The following is a 14,298-nucleotide window of genomic DNA, read 5'->3' on the forward strand; positions in this document are numbered from 1 at the left end:
GCTACTTACTACAAATGATCCAGAGAGGGTATGGAGTTTTCTATTTCAATCAGTATTTAATAAGCATTCATTAAACACCTACTATGCTCCAAATACTATGCTAAGCCCTGGAGATATAAAGAAAAGGCAAAAAGCATTCCTGTTCTCAAGGAGCCCCCAAACTAATGGGGGGGGGAACATACTAACAACTAGGTATAAACAAGATATATTCAGGGTAAATTGAGGACAGTCTCAGAAGAAAGGAACTAAGATTAAGAAGGACTGGAAAAGGCCTCTGGCAGAAGCTGAGATTTTAGCTGAGTCTTGAAGGAAGATGGGGAAGATAGGAGGAGGAGGGAGCACATTCTAGGCATGGAGCACAGTCAATAAACATGCTCAGCTGGAGTCCCATGTTCAAGGAAAAACAAAGACGACAGTATCACTTGGCCTCAGAGTATATGGAAGGTATAAGAAGGCAGGAAAGACAAGAGGTCAAGTGATAGTGTTTAGCTGGGTGTGACATCCTTAGTGTCCCCCTGTTACCCTGATCACAGAGGATACATAGTGTGGTGGAAAGAGCTGCTCTTGAAATAAAATAAACTGGGTTCTAGTTCTAGTTCAGGCTCCAACATTGTATGGCCACATATAAATCACTTTCTTTGAGCACAAAATGGGATAATTACAATAACCCTATAGGATTGTTGTAAAGAAAGTCCCTTATAAGAATTGAGGTGCTATAGAAATGAGTGTAAGAAATCCCACTTCAAATCCTTTATTTGAGAAATGAGAATAGTGATAGTGAACCTCACAGAGCTATGAGGATGAAATAAATGAATATGTATAACCCATACCTTATTGCTTGCTGCCTCAAGGAGAGGGGAGGGGTGGGAGGGAGGGAGGGAAAGAGGGATAAAAATTGGAAGCCAAAACTATAAATAAAAATGTTCATTACAAAGTTGATAGGTAGATAGAGATAAATAAAAAGATAAATAAATAAATGAATGAATAAATAGCTAAATGAATGAATGAATGAATGAAAACAAATTGATGGATGTGTATTTATAAGGCACCCTAAGAGTGTAAGGAATCATTGTTATTCCTGCTTCCAAACCTTTGCTCATGCAATTTCCCTTGCCTAAAAGGCCTCCATCCTCCCACCCCACCCCCATTCATTTTCTCTAAATTCTATCCATACTCCACAGCCTACATACTCCATGGGGCCTTTCTCAATTGTGGGCAAGGATTTTTTTTTTTAATTCAACTCAAGAAAATCTATAACATACTTGTTCTGTACAAAACACTGTGTTAGAGTTCTATTGCTACGAAGACAACGTAGTCCTTACCCTCCAGCAGTTTACATTCTGTTGGGAGGGGGGAGACAATGTAAAATGCAGAGGTACCTGTACAAGAGGTAAATAAATGTAACTTAGTTTTTTTTAAATGTAATGTAATTTGAAGATAACAACTCGGGGAGACAACAACAGGGATTGGAAAAAGCTTCATGTAGTAGATGGCATTTCAACTGAGCCTTAAATTAAGGTAAAGATCCTGAGAAATAAATTCCAAGCCTGAGGGACAGCCTGTACTAAGGAAAACAGAAGATGGAATGCCAAGGAACAGCTATTAGGTTGACTACAGGAAAGAAATAATATTAAATGAATCTGGAAAGAGTTTGGAACCAGGTTTGGAGTGGGCTGGAGGCTTTCAATGCTGGATAGAGGTCTGTGATTTTCATCCTAAAAGGAACCGAACCTTTTTGAGCAGGGGAGCAATTTGGTTTGATCTGTACCATAGGAAAATTATTTTGAAAGTTGGGTAGTGGGTGCTGTGGAGAAGGAAAGAACCATAAGGAAAGAAGTCTACATAGCAATACTAGCAAACATTCATTGAACACTCACTGCATTGTAGGCACCATTCTAGACTCCTGAGTCAGAAAGAAAAGTCAAACAATTTCTGCCTTCAAGGGTCTTGCATTCAATAAGGCAAACCAATGTGCATATACCTAAGTATAGACAAGACACATTTAAAGCAGATACAAGTTAACATTGAAGAGGAAGCCAATAACAAATGTGGCAACCAGGAGAGGCTTCATTACAAAAGGAGTCACTTAGCTGACTTTGGATTATTAGGATTCCAAAAGGTGCAGGTAGGGGTAGATGGTCAGTACCAAGGCATAAAGATGGGAGTGACTTAAGTCAGGGAAATAACTTATGAGGCTACTCCAATAGTATAGGACAGGCATGATAAGGATTTAAACTAGGATGGAGGACAAAGAAGCAAGGTGGTGCAGTGGATAGAGCACTAGACCTGGAGTCAGGCAGGCTCCATCTTTCTGAGTTCAAATCCGGTCTCAGACACTTACTAGCTGTGTGACCCTGGGCAAGTCACTTAACCCTGTTTGCCTCAGTTTCCTCATCTGTAAAATGAGCTGGAGAAGGAAATGGCAACCATTCCAGTATCTTAGCCAAGAAAACCCCAAATAGGGTCGTGAAGAATCAGATACAACTGAACAACAACAATGAATACAGAGAAGAAGTTGTATACTAGTGAGACAAAAATGACAAGATATAGCAACTAATTATATTTGTGGAGTGGATGAGAGTGAGAAATCAAGGATAGCATTAAGGTTGCAAACCTGAGTGATTCAAAGAATACCGATACCCTTGACAGTAGTAACAGGATGGTTTTGAAGAGAGGTGGATTTGAGGGGAAACTGTTTTGGACATGTTAAGTTTGAGACATCTATATCCAATTCAAAATATCCAATAGGTGATTGAGTATATAGGCCTGTACCACAGAAGAGAGAAGTGCTTGGGGATACAGATCTAGGAATCATCAGGCTGATGAGTTCACCAAGAGCAAGAATATAAAGAGGAAAGAGGACAGAAAGGGAAAGGATGGGACCCAGGACAGAGTCTTAGTGTATGTTCGCAGTTAGTGATCACAACATGGGCGATGAATCCAGCAAAGAAGATGAGAAGGAGCACTCAGACAGGAGGAGAAATAAGAGAACCGTGCTGCAGAAATCTAAAAAGGAGAGTATTCAGAAGACTGGGATGGAGAAGGGAGGGGAGGGAAAGGCTCATCAATTAAGGAGGTGTTAAGTGTTTGCCTTGCTTCAGTGAGCACCTGATTGAGATTAGACTTTATAAATTTCTAATGGACTCAGTCAGAATAGTTTCATTACTCTGTTTAGCTTTATGCAGTAGCATGGGAATAGCAGCAGAGGAGGCAGATGGTGAAAGCAATCAAGGCATGGAATTTTCTAAGGTGTGAACAAGGTTAGGACAAAGCAGCAAGCGATTCCAGAGGAGAGCATAAAGGTGAGTGATATTGGTCCACTAAGATGAGGACTAGGTTTAGGGAGAGGTGGAATGATAGAGATTCTGATCGGAAAAAGAATTTCAGAGTTAGGACATTAGTAGGTGACTGCAGGATCAAGGTGGGACCATCCCTCTGTGTAGCTGAAACCCATTGGAGGAGGAAGTCATGAGGATTGGGTCGACTGGAGAACCAGAAGGTTGGAGTATTTCAGGGAACATCGACAAGTATGTCTAAATTTCCTAATATCAGGTCAGGAGTTGGAGTAGAGGAGATTGTGAGCCAGGCACTGAAAAGGGAAGGCAAATGTCTTGGGGGGGGGATCATTAGATAATAGCCTCTGGGGTCTGGATTGGGTGATATATTTAGATAACATGAACTTCAAAGGAGGAGAGGTTGATGGATGATGGCAGTAATGGAACAATCTGAAAATAGCAATGGGGAGATGAGATCACTAAAAGAAAGTATATAGAGAGAAGAAGGGGACAGTCTTTAGCGGCACCCATGTGAATGGTATAGGAGGATAAATACCGATCCAATAACAGAAACTGAGAAGAAATGGTCATGTATGTAGAAAGGGAAGCTGGGAAGAATGATGTCACAGACACTAAAGGAGGAGAATGTATCCAGAAGGAGGGACAGAGGTCAAATAAGATGAAGACAGAGAAAATCAAACTTAGAAGGTATGAAGTCAGTGGTAAGCTTGAAGGAGCAGCTTCATTTGATTGGTGGGTCCAAAAGCCAGATTGCAAGAGGTTGGGAAGTGAGTAGTGGGAGGTGACGAAGTGAAAGCAGCAAGCTTAGATAACTTTTATTTTTTGGGGAGTTTGGCAATGAAAGGAAGAAACAATATAATGTGACAGTTTGAAGGAGTGATGGGCCCAAGTGAAGGTTATTTTAAGGGTGAACAAGTCCTGAAATATTTTCAAGCAGCAGATGACAGTGGGTAAAGAACTGGCAGATAAGGAGAAATTGAAGGGGTGTGTGTGTATGTATGTGTGACAAAGACAGAGTCAGAAAAACAGAAAGAGAGAGAGAGATGGAATGATTGAAGGGAGAGGTCTGAAAGAAAACAGGAGGTTATGGGGTTAGGGGTGCAAGTAGAGAATACTTTTTTTGTCAAGCTAGAACAAAATAAAAAGAATGGGCATCAATCTAGGGGGATTTTGAAATGTAACTTAGAAAAGAAAAGAAAATTCAGTAAAGTAGGAGGCAAACTCTCCTTAAAGTGAGAGGGAAGGAAATAGTGTAGGGAACTTGAGAGAAGAGAAGGTCTGGAAAAGCAAAGGAAGAAAGGATTGTCATGCAATAGTGAGAGCCCAGTTTCAATTAGATAAATGGATTTATAGTGAACCTATTTTCCATGGGTGTGTGAATTCCTCTCCATCGACATTTAGCTGTCTCTGTAAGGCTGAGTTTTGACAAAGTGTGAGTGGCAGTTGGAATTAAGAAATTCAAGGGTAGAGAACAAGGTATAGTTGAGCTGGCCAGCAATGGGGTCAAGACTGTGAAAAAGGAGAAAGGAAGGCAAAAGGGGAGTGTGTGAATGGGAGAAGAGCAAGAAGTGGAGCAAAGAGTAAAATATCTGGGCAAAAGTTAAATTTTAGCTGAAGTCTCACCATCTTCCAGAAGCCTTTCCCAATCTCCCCAAATGCTAATCCCATCCCTCTGTTGATTATCTCTAATTTATCCTGTATATATCTTGTTTGCACATAGGTTTTGGAACATTCTCTCCCCCATTAGGCCTTCCTTTGCATCCCCGGGACAAAGTGCAGTGCTGGCACATGTAGTGGGCACTTAATAAAATACTAGTTGACTAACTTACTAACTGAATGTGACAGAGGAAGAGATGGAAGATCATAAGGGAATCATATAAGGATATGAGGAGGTTATAATTTAAGAGAGGAATTTCCAAATTCTGTGTCATGGAGAAAGCACAACTATAGATGATGTTCTAAGGCATGATGATAATCTTGTGGGTAGCCAAGGTGAAGTGAAGTAGAGGTCATGGAACCTGAGTAGATCAATGAACTAAGAAGCCAGAGTTTTCAAGAGATCATTATTAATTATTAATTAAGATTAATTATTAATACATTGCATCCCTACATCACATTCTTTCCCATCTTCTCTAGCAAAAAATGTCCCTAGAATAATCTACCAGCCCATCCCCACTAGTCTTCAATCTCTCCCTACTAGTTCTTTCCTTGTTGCCTACGAACATACCCAAGTCTATCCATCCTTTAAAAAACATTCCTTTTTAGATCCTACCAGCCACTCTAGTTATTGTCCTATATCTATTTTACACTTCTCAGTTAAACCCCTAGAAAAAGGTGTCAGTTCTTACTGCCTCCACTTCCTTTCTTCTCACTCTTATCTACTCTGCAATCTGGTTTGAGAACTAAAAACTGTTTTACTTTTGTCTTTCACTGCTTAGCACAATGTCTGGTGCATTTGTTGTTGTTCAGTCGTGTCTGACTCTTTGTGACCCTAATTGGGGTTTTCTTGGTAAAGATACTAGAGTTGTTTGCCATTTTCTTCTCTACCTCATTTTACATATGAGGAAATTGAGGCAAACAGGGTTAAGTTGACTTTCCCAGGGTCACAAAGCTAGTTTCCGAGACTGGATTTGAACTCGGGTCTTCTTGACCTCTCTATCCACTACTGTGTCATCCAGCTGCCCATCTGGCATATAGAAGGCATTTAATAGATGCTTATTGACTGATTGTTGGTCAACTCAAACCCGCAAATATTAAGGGAAGAATATGGGTGGACAGGTGGAGTAGAAGATGGGATCTGAATTGAGTGATATGGATAGAGAGAGTGAAGTCCAAAGGAGGAAAGGTTTTGGAGAAACAGTGGCAAATAAAGGTCTAGCTGTGGCACTGGGCAGTCAGGATCATAGATTTAGTGGAAGAAAGAAACTTAGATACCATCTAGTCTAATAGGAAACTGTGAGCCAGAGGGTTTTGCCCAAATCACACAGGCAGAGCCTGGATTTAAACCCAGATTGTATAACTCTAAATCCATCATTCTGTATCAAAACAAAATGTGTCGATAAATTGAAAAAAATGGGTGAATCGTTCGATTTCTATTTTCTAAATGGTTTTTAGCTGTCAGATGAATCAATGTACTAGGATAGATTGATGAAATCCATACCCTTTCCCCTGGTGATAAAAAGCATGCCTACTCCTCCTTCTTCTGGCCTAGAATGTTGCAAGGCATAAGCCCCCTTAACTGAAGAAGGAAGCCCATGTCTTCCCCAGGAAACTAAGGAAGCAGTTAGCTGAGGGTGAAGTGGGGTTTGTTAACAAAAGAATGAGGATTTCAGAGGGCACAAGTCAGAATTTGGTCATGAATAGGTAAGGATAGAACTGAGTTGGAGGGGGATGAAAAAGTGGGGGATGGTATCAATAGAATGAGGCTTTTACCTTGGCAGATGGTGACTGAATTTTACAGACTAGAAAATAGAATGTAGGGGCTTGGGTTTTGTTGTTATTGTTGTTGTTGTTGTTTGTCCTTTGTTCTTGAAGAGGACCATGACATGGAGGTGATGTCATGGCTTGCACTGAATTGGATTTAAGTGAGGGAGGGCTATGCAAGGTCACTAGCCTCACTCTCTCCTCCAGAGCCATCTGGCTCCAGTAGCAAGACATAGATCAGGACAACTGGAGATGGCCCTGGATGAGAGGCTTGTTAGCCACAGGATGGGGGAAGTATCAATTAACTGGAGGCCCCACTCCCTAGGGTTAGTGTCTAGGGGAATGGGACCATCAGACTGTCCTTTCTTCAAACATCAGAGAGATGGGAATAGAGCCAGGAAGAAAATTAGGGCAGACATCTGCTTTGGTAAATTAATTCATGAGGTCCCCAGGGGCCTGACTAAACTCAGGTTTGATAGTTTCTTTGCCTTATCCTAAGATGATAGGAGATGGCTCAAACATATAAGATATTCCACACATGGAGCATGTGTTTGGCTTTTGGTACAATCCGGAATCTGATATCTTGGTTCTTAAAGTTATAACTAAGACAGAACAATCAGAGTTTTGTCCCAGGACACTTAGATATGGAAGAGGTTGGGAACTTCCTTCTTCTACTTTCTACTTTCTGGCTTACTTCTACATTCTGACCTTAATAAATATCTTGTAATTAACTTCTGTCCATTCAGTCCTTCCTCACTCTACTGAAACTACTCTCAGAAGTCACCAATGAGCAGCAGTTCCAATGACCTTTTTTAAAGTCTTGATACTCCTTGACCTTTCTGTGACTCAACACTGTGGAGCAATCCCTTCTTCTAGATATTGCTTTATCCCTAGGATTTCACAAAACCTAGCTGTCCTAGTTTTCTTTCTACCTGTTAGCCAATAGGATTAATCTCCTTTTTCAGCCTCATGAACCATTTCCCATTCCCTATCTGTGAATGTCTTCTTTGGTTATGCCACATGTCTTCTACTCTCTTCCTTTTCTATTATCTCTCTTGGTGATCTCATCAGATCCCTTACTCTCTATGCATATTACTCCCAAATCTATATAGCCAGACCACTTCTTTCTCCTGAGCTCCAATCCTGAATCTCCGACTTCCTGCTTGACATCAGCACATGGATACCCTGTGAGTATCTCAAACTCAATGGGCCCAGAGCAAAACTCATTATCAAACCGCCTGTCAAGGGCACCAACATTCTTCTAGTCACCTAGGCTTGCAACTTCTGAGTCATTCTCAACTCTTCATACTACCTTATTGCCCCTATGTCAAATTAAGTAGCATCTTTTATTTTTTAATTTTTGAAGACTGAGTCTAGGCTAGAAGTACAGAAGCTACTAATGGGCTGATCCCACTCAGAACTTTGACCTCCTCCATTTTTTTACTTGGATCAGTTTGCTCCTCCTCAGGCAATATGGTGGCAACCTACTACCAAAGGCTTACCATATTAATGGCCAACAGTATGGAAATCCAATCAGCATATTGAACTCCAGTTCAGAACTCACAAGCTCATGAGATCTGCCAAGATGTCTTCTTGGTAACCAGGAATACAAGCATGGGCCACTATGCCTATCCGGGGTAAGTCTTACTTAATCTACTTCCTCAGTCTCTCTTACAGTTCCTCCTTTCTGTCCACTCATACCACCAGCACCCTCTTACAAGCCTCATTACCTCTCACCTGGATTATTGCAATAACCTCTTCATCACTTTCCCTGCATCCAGCCTTTCCCTTTTCTAATACAACCTCTAGACAAGCTGCCAAATTGGCATAAGTCTGACCACTCAAGGAAATTCAGTAACCTAATGTTGCCCTTAAGATCAGATTCCTGTGTTTAGCATTTAAATCCCATCACAATTTTTCCAAATTTATCAGACACTCCTCCACTTCATGATACTACTGCCAAAATGGCCTATGGAGCACACCATTCTATCATTCATCTCTAAGCTTGTGCACAGGCTGTCACTGGTACCTGGTGTGCATTCCCTTCTCTCCTCTGCCTCCCGGAGCCCCAGCTCCCTTCTAGTCTTCTTGTACCATACACTACTCCCCGCCCCCCCCCCCACCCCGGCACCGATGCTTTGCAATCCAGTGACACTGGCCTCCTTGCTATACTCCTCCTGGCTCCAGGCATCTTCACTGGTGTCCCCCAGACTCAGAATACTATCTCTCTTCATCTCTGCCTCATTGCTTTATTTTTAGTCGTGTTCAACTCTTTGTGACCCCATTTGGAATTTTCTTGGCAAAGGTACTAGAATGGTTTGCCTTTTCCTTCTCCAGCTCATCTTACAGAGGATGAAACTGAGGCAAACAGGGTTAAGTGACGCCCAGGGTCACACAGCTAGTAAGTGTCTGAGGCCAAATTTGAACTCTTAAAGAGGAGTCTTCCTGAATCCAGGTCTGGTACTCTATCCACTGCACCAACCACTACCCCTTATAGACTTATATTTTACTTATAGACAAAATATTTACTTTGACTTAAGTAAAACCAAATACAGATTGTTCTAAGTCTCTTTCTCTAGGTCTAAATGGACAGAATTTGTTTCCAGAATCACCAAATTTCTAAGACTTTCAGTAGATGTGTGCTTTCAGACCAAACGGGGCCCTGGGCCACAGGTAGGAAAGGAATGAGGGAAGAGTAGGACACAAGTCTGTTTATAGTCTGGCACAGGGTGTGCCTTGTCAGCAGAATTTTTTTTAGGAGGGAAGGGAAAGGATGGAGAGCAAGAGCAGCTGTTTGAAATGGTGTCACAAGGCTTTGGTGCTCAGCAGGTTGAATGAGACAACGTGCAGAAAAGAGACTACAGTCCATTGAGCAAGCTGGTTGAGCCAGTCAGCTTTGTTTTAAAATGAGGGGTGATGTAAAAGAGCAAAGCAGAGCCTAGCAGGGGTTTACAGCCTCCTTATCTGCCAGGAAGGTCCATGTCATATGGCCCTCCATTTCTCTGTGGTCGATATTTTCATAATACACATGTATATCACTAATTCTCCCAACATCACTTATTCTCCTAATTAGCAGTTTCCCTGTCAACTCAACTTCTGAGGAAGGGAATTTAATTGAAATGTCTTATTCTACCATTCCACCCCCTTAATTTAAATTTAAAAAACCTTTCCTTAGCTGAGTCTTGTGCCCACTTAAATTTGTTGATCAGCCCTCCCTTAACAAATTTAGCAACTTTTGATACATTACGTTAATCTCCACTGATGGCAAAAATAGTTTTTCTCTTAATCATTATCCCTTCTGCGGTTCCATTTGTTCTACAGGTACTGTAGCCAAGGGTGCAAATGCCAGCCTGTCTGCCCTTTCTCATCTGATATTGCTCTATCTTATGTCTGCCCATCATGCAGAAGACATTCCTTTAGGGTTTGGGGTCATACCCCAATGCAGTTATCATGCCAGCTTCGTTTTATTTGCTCTTGGCATGACCTAACGTCCTTTCTAACTGTATGCCCCGCCCCCTTTTTGAGGCAGTTGGTGTTAAGTGACTTGCCCAGAGTCACACAGCTAGTATCTGAGGCCAGATTTGAACTCAGGTCCTCCCTGGGCTGGTGTTCTATTTAGCTGCCCACCTATATATTATTTTTCATGCTATATCATGGCTGCAGGTCATCATTGGAAACATACTGAAGCTTACACTTACTACGTGTACTTTGCATTCAGAGGTATGCTGGCGCCAGTTCATATTGGCTCAGAAGAGCATCTATAGCGAATTAGCAAATAGATATTTATATAAAAAATATTTATGCTTACTCATACTAAGGTACTTAGACAAAAAATACTTAGGTACTTATACAAAAATACTTATACTTACTTATATTTAGGTACTTACACAAAAATTAGCAAATGCTATGAATCAGGTTTGATTTATTGTTTTCTTAATTGTCTGGTTGGAGAAAATGTTAATAATGCAGAATAAATTTTAAAATGTATCATGTGTACATTTTTTTCAGAGAGCCAGTTGTTAAACATTTATCAGCACATCCCTGCTTATATGGTCCTTGATCAATTAATGTTACATATAATTTTCAATACTTCAAGGATATTTTATTTCATTTTTGTCTTCATTAGTGACTGTGGCTAACAAAAACCCATTTCCTTATAGTCAACCCTCTGGTGATGAACTTTTCTAGACTTGGTTCTTAGAAAACAGACACAGTTGGCAGTCCCACGCTGGAAGCTTTGCCAGCTGGGTAGGAGCTGCTGGAGAAAATGCTTTGCCACCATAGCCTTTGAGAGCCCAAAGTCATCCTCATACCATGTGGAAATGTTCGAAGAGGACCTGAGTAGAGGTCTGCTTTCAAAATAGCAATTAGGGGTCAGCTAGGTGGCACAGTGGATAAAGCACCAGCCCTGGATTCAGGACAACCTGAGTTCAAATCTGACCTCAGACACCTGACACTTAACTAGCTGGGTGACCCTGGGCAAGTCACTTAACCCTCATGGCCCCGCAAAAAAAAAAGCGCAATTAGAGAGAAAACACAGCTGGTTTTATGGCAGATATCCTGGGATGAGGATGCTGTGTTGAAAAGCTCATTCAGAAGAGCTCATTTAAATTTGTTTTATAAGTGGGGCAGGTTGCAAGAAAAAGAGATTGAATGAGCCACATGGTCCATGACCCTGTATTGCTACGTGGAAGGTCACAACTTCCTCTTGACTCTGGCCTGTCTAAACTGAAGCCCAGAGTGATTGCTCTTCACTCATCACCTTATATATACACTGACTGACAGGGGGCAGCTAGGTGGTACAGCAGATAAAGCACTGGATTCAGGAAGACCTGAGTTCAAATATGGCCTCAGATGCTTGACACTTATTAGCTGTGTGACCCTGGGCAAGTCACTTAACCCTCATTGCTCCACAAAAATAAACAAACAAAACTGACTGACTGACTGACTTATTACATTTTAAATACATTGGCACTTTCCTTTAACACAATCCTCTCTAATGTGTCTATTTCAAGATCCAGATCAGATGTCACCTCCTGGATGAACCTAGTTCAGCCCATCTACCATTATCTGATCCCTTAGCACTCTGTACTTTTTGGTACTTATATGAATTTCCTCTTTTTCCTGTATCTAGATTGCTCCGTTTGTTTTTTAGCATTTAATTTTTTTTAATTTATAGACTATAACAAGCATTTCCATCACATAACATATATATATTTTAAAAATGATTGCACATGAAACTGCAAATCTATTATGTACAGCTTGCTTTTCCCTTTAAATATGTAATAATGTTATCATGTAAATTTCTTCCTTTCCTGTTTGTTTGGATGCTGTCTTCCCCTTGAGGGTAGGGATTGTCCATTGCCTTTTTTTTTTTTATCCCCAGCATTTAGAACGATGTCTTATATGCAAAGGAGGCTTAATAAATGGTTATTGATTGATATAGTATTTGTATTGTAATCATTTGTGTCTGCCATATTATTGAGCCCCACCCCAGGCTAGACGGTATGCAGCTTAAGGTCTGGGACCCTGCCTGATTTCTCTTTGTATCTATCCTTACCCACACAGCACCTTGCACATAACCGGCATGATGCTGTACTTATGAACTGAAATGCATTAGATTGAATTTGCCTTGAAACTCATTGGAAGTGATTTATTGCAACATTATATGCTCAATGTGGCATGTACTCAGTAAATAGTTGATGAATGAACAAAACATCAAAATCATTGTCTTACAGCATTGTGTCACCTACAATACAAACCCTTCCCCACCCTAAGGACCAACAATAACTTCATAGTGAGGCACGAATGTAATTTCCTTGTATACACTGGGTCAATATTTACTATTCAACTGCTTGTACATTTTCCCATTTCACTGTGTCTGTCTTAGAGCCAATTACTCTGTGACCTTGGGCAAATCTCTTTACTTCAACTTCCTCCTCTAAAAAATTAAGGGAGTGAACTAGAATAAAACCTTTAAGATCCCTTCTAATTCTGTGATCCTTGGAAGTCACTGACCCCAGCAGTTCTTCTGCTCTGTATAGTTGCCTTTTGCCAAGAGACTTTATGCATTAAGGGAAAGAATAATGGATTTGGAATCAAAACATCTGGGTTCAAATTCTATCCCCAACAGTTAGAAACTATTTAAGTGTGGGCAACCAAATAGTCCTTTAGTGAGTTCCTCATATCAACCCTGTGAGGCAAAAAGGGTAAGTATCCCCATTTAATAGATGAGGAAACTGAGATTCAGAAAGTTTAACTAATTTACTCAGTCATAGAGCTAGTAAGTGGCAGAGCTAGAACTCCAATCCGGCTTGGTGGACTCTAAGATCAACATTTATTTCACGATACCAAAATTACTGGTACTAAGGCTATTTGTTGAGGTGAGACCAGACTGATACTTAGCTCTATCCGATTTAAGCATTTCATACCTGTCTCAGCCCAGCCGTGGCACAGTAAACAGAGAGCTGACTTCAGAACTGTGAAGATCTGGGTTCCAGTCTCACCTCTCACTTGTAATGCCTGTGTGATTCTGGGCAAGTCACTTGAACTTTAAGTCCTCCAGAGTATTTTCTACAAACTGTAAGTTGCAGGGAGGATGCCAATATACATGCACAGAAGGAGTCTCCTCACTCAAGGGTTCCTTATGTAGATGCAATCACATATCCAGTCTTTATTCCTCAGCCCAGAAGTGAATTTCACTAATTTTACATGGTTCAGTTAGAAGTAATTGAGTTATTTGTCCCAGGGAAACACCCAGGCAAAGCTTACTTAATGATTTTGTCCTCCTTGAGAACAAAGGACATGGGGCAGCTAGGTGGTGCAGTGGATAGCACTGGCCCTGCATTCAGGAGGACCTGAGTTCAAATCCAGCCTCAGAAACTTGACACTTACTAGCTGTGTGACCCTGGGCAAGTCACTTCACCCTTATTGCCTGGCAAAAAAAACCCCAAATATCTAAAAAGGGGCAGCTAGGTGGCACAGTGGATAGCACCGGCTCTGCATCAGGAGGACCTGAGTTCAAATCTGACCTCAGACACTTGACACTTACTAGCTGTGTGACCTTGGGCAAGTCACTTTACTCTCATTGCCTGGCAAAAAAATATATCTAAAAAGGGGCAGCTAGGTGGCACAGTGGATACCACCAGCCCTACATTCAGGAGGACCTGAGTCCAAATCTGGCCTCAGACACTTGACACTTACTAGCTGTGTGACCTTGGGCAAGTCACTTAACTCCAATTGCCTCACCAAAAAAAAAGAGAACAAAGGACAAACAATGAATGATTTTATAATTTTATTCTGAAAATGGAAGCCTGTACTTGCCAGTGTATATAGAAGAAATATACACCTTAACCATTAGGACCTACATTTCAGACCCTAGGAGTGAGATCCAATACTTCACCCAATAAGATAATGCAGAAGAAAATACAGAAGATAAGGTAGAGTATCAGACTTTCAAAAAGAGATTTGAAGCAGTTCAAGATGACATATTAGAAATTTGAGATGCCCTAGCTTTTTTTGTTAAAAAGCCAGTGGTTTTCAGTACTAGATTTGTAAAGTGGACAATATCAAATCTCCA

The 14,298-nt window shown here is 40.9% G+C and overlaps 1 protein-coding gene across 5 annotated transcripts in view; it reads right to left on the bottom strand.

The window, feature by feature from the left end:
• The window catches only part of PRMT8 (protein arginine methyltransferase 8), a 172,204-nt gene that overhangs the window by 35,382 nt on the left and 122,524 nt on the right, over window positions 1–14,298 (bottom strand). The window lies entirely within an intron of this gene.

The sequence above is a fragment of the Dromiciops gliroides genome, chromosome 5 (assembly GCF_019393635.1).
Source record: "Dromiciops gliroides isolate mDroGli1 chromosome 5, mDroGli1.pri, whole genome shotgun sequence".
Taxonomy (NCBI): Eukaryota; Metazoa; Chordata; class Mammalia; order Microbiotheria; family Microbiotheriidae; genus Dromiciops; species Dromiciops gliroides.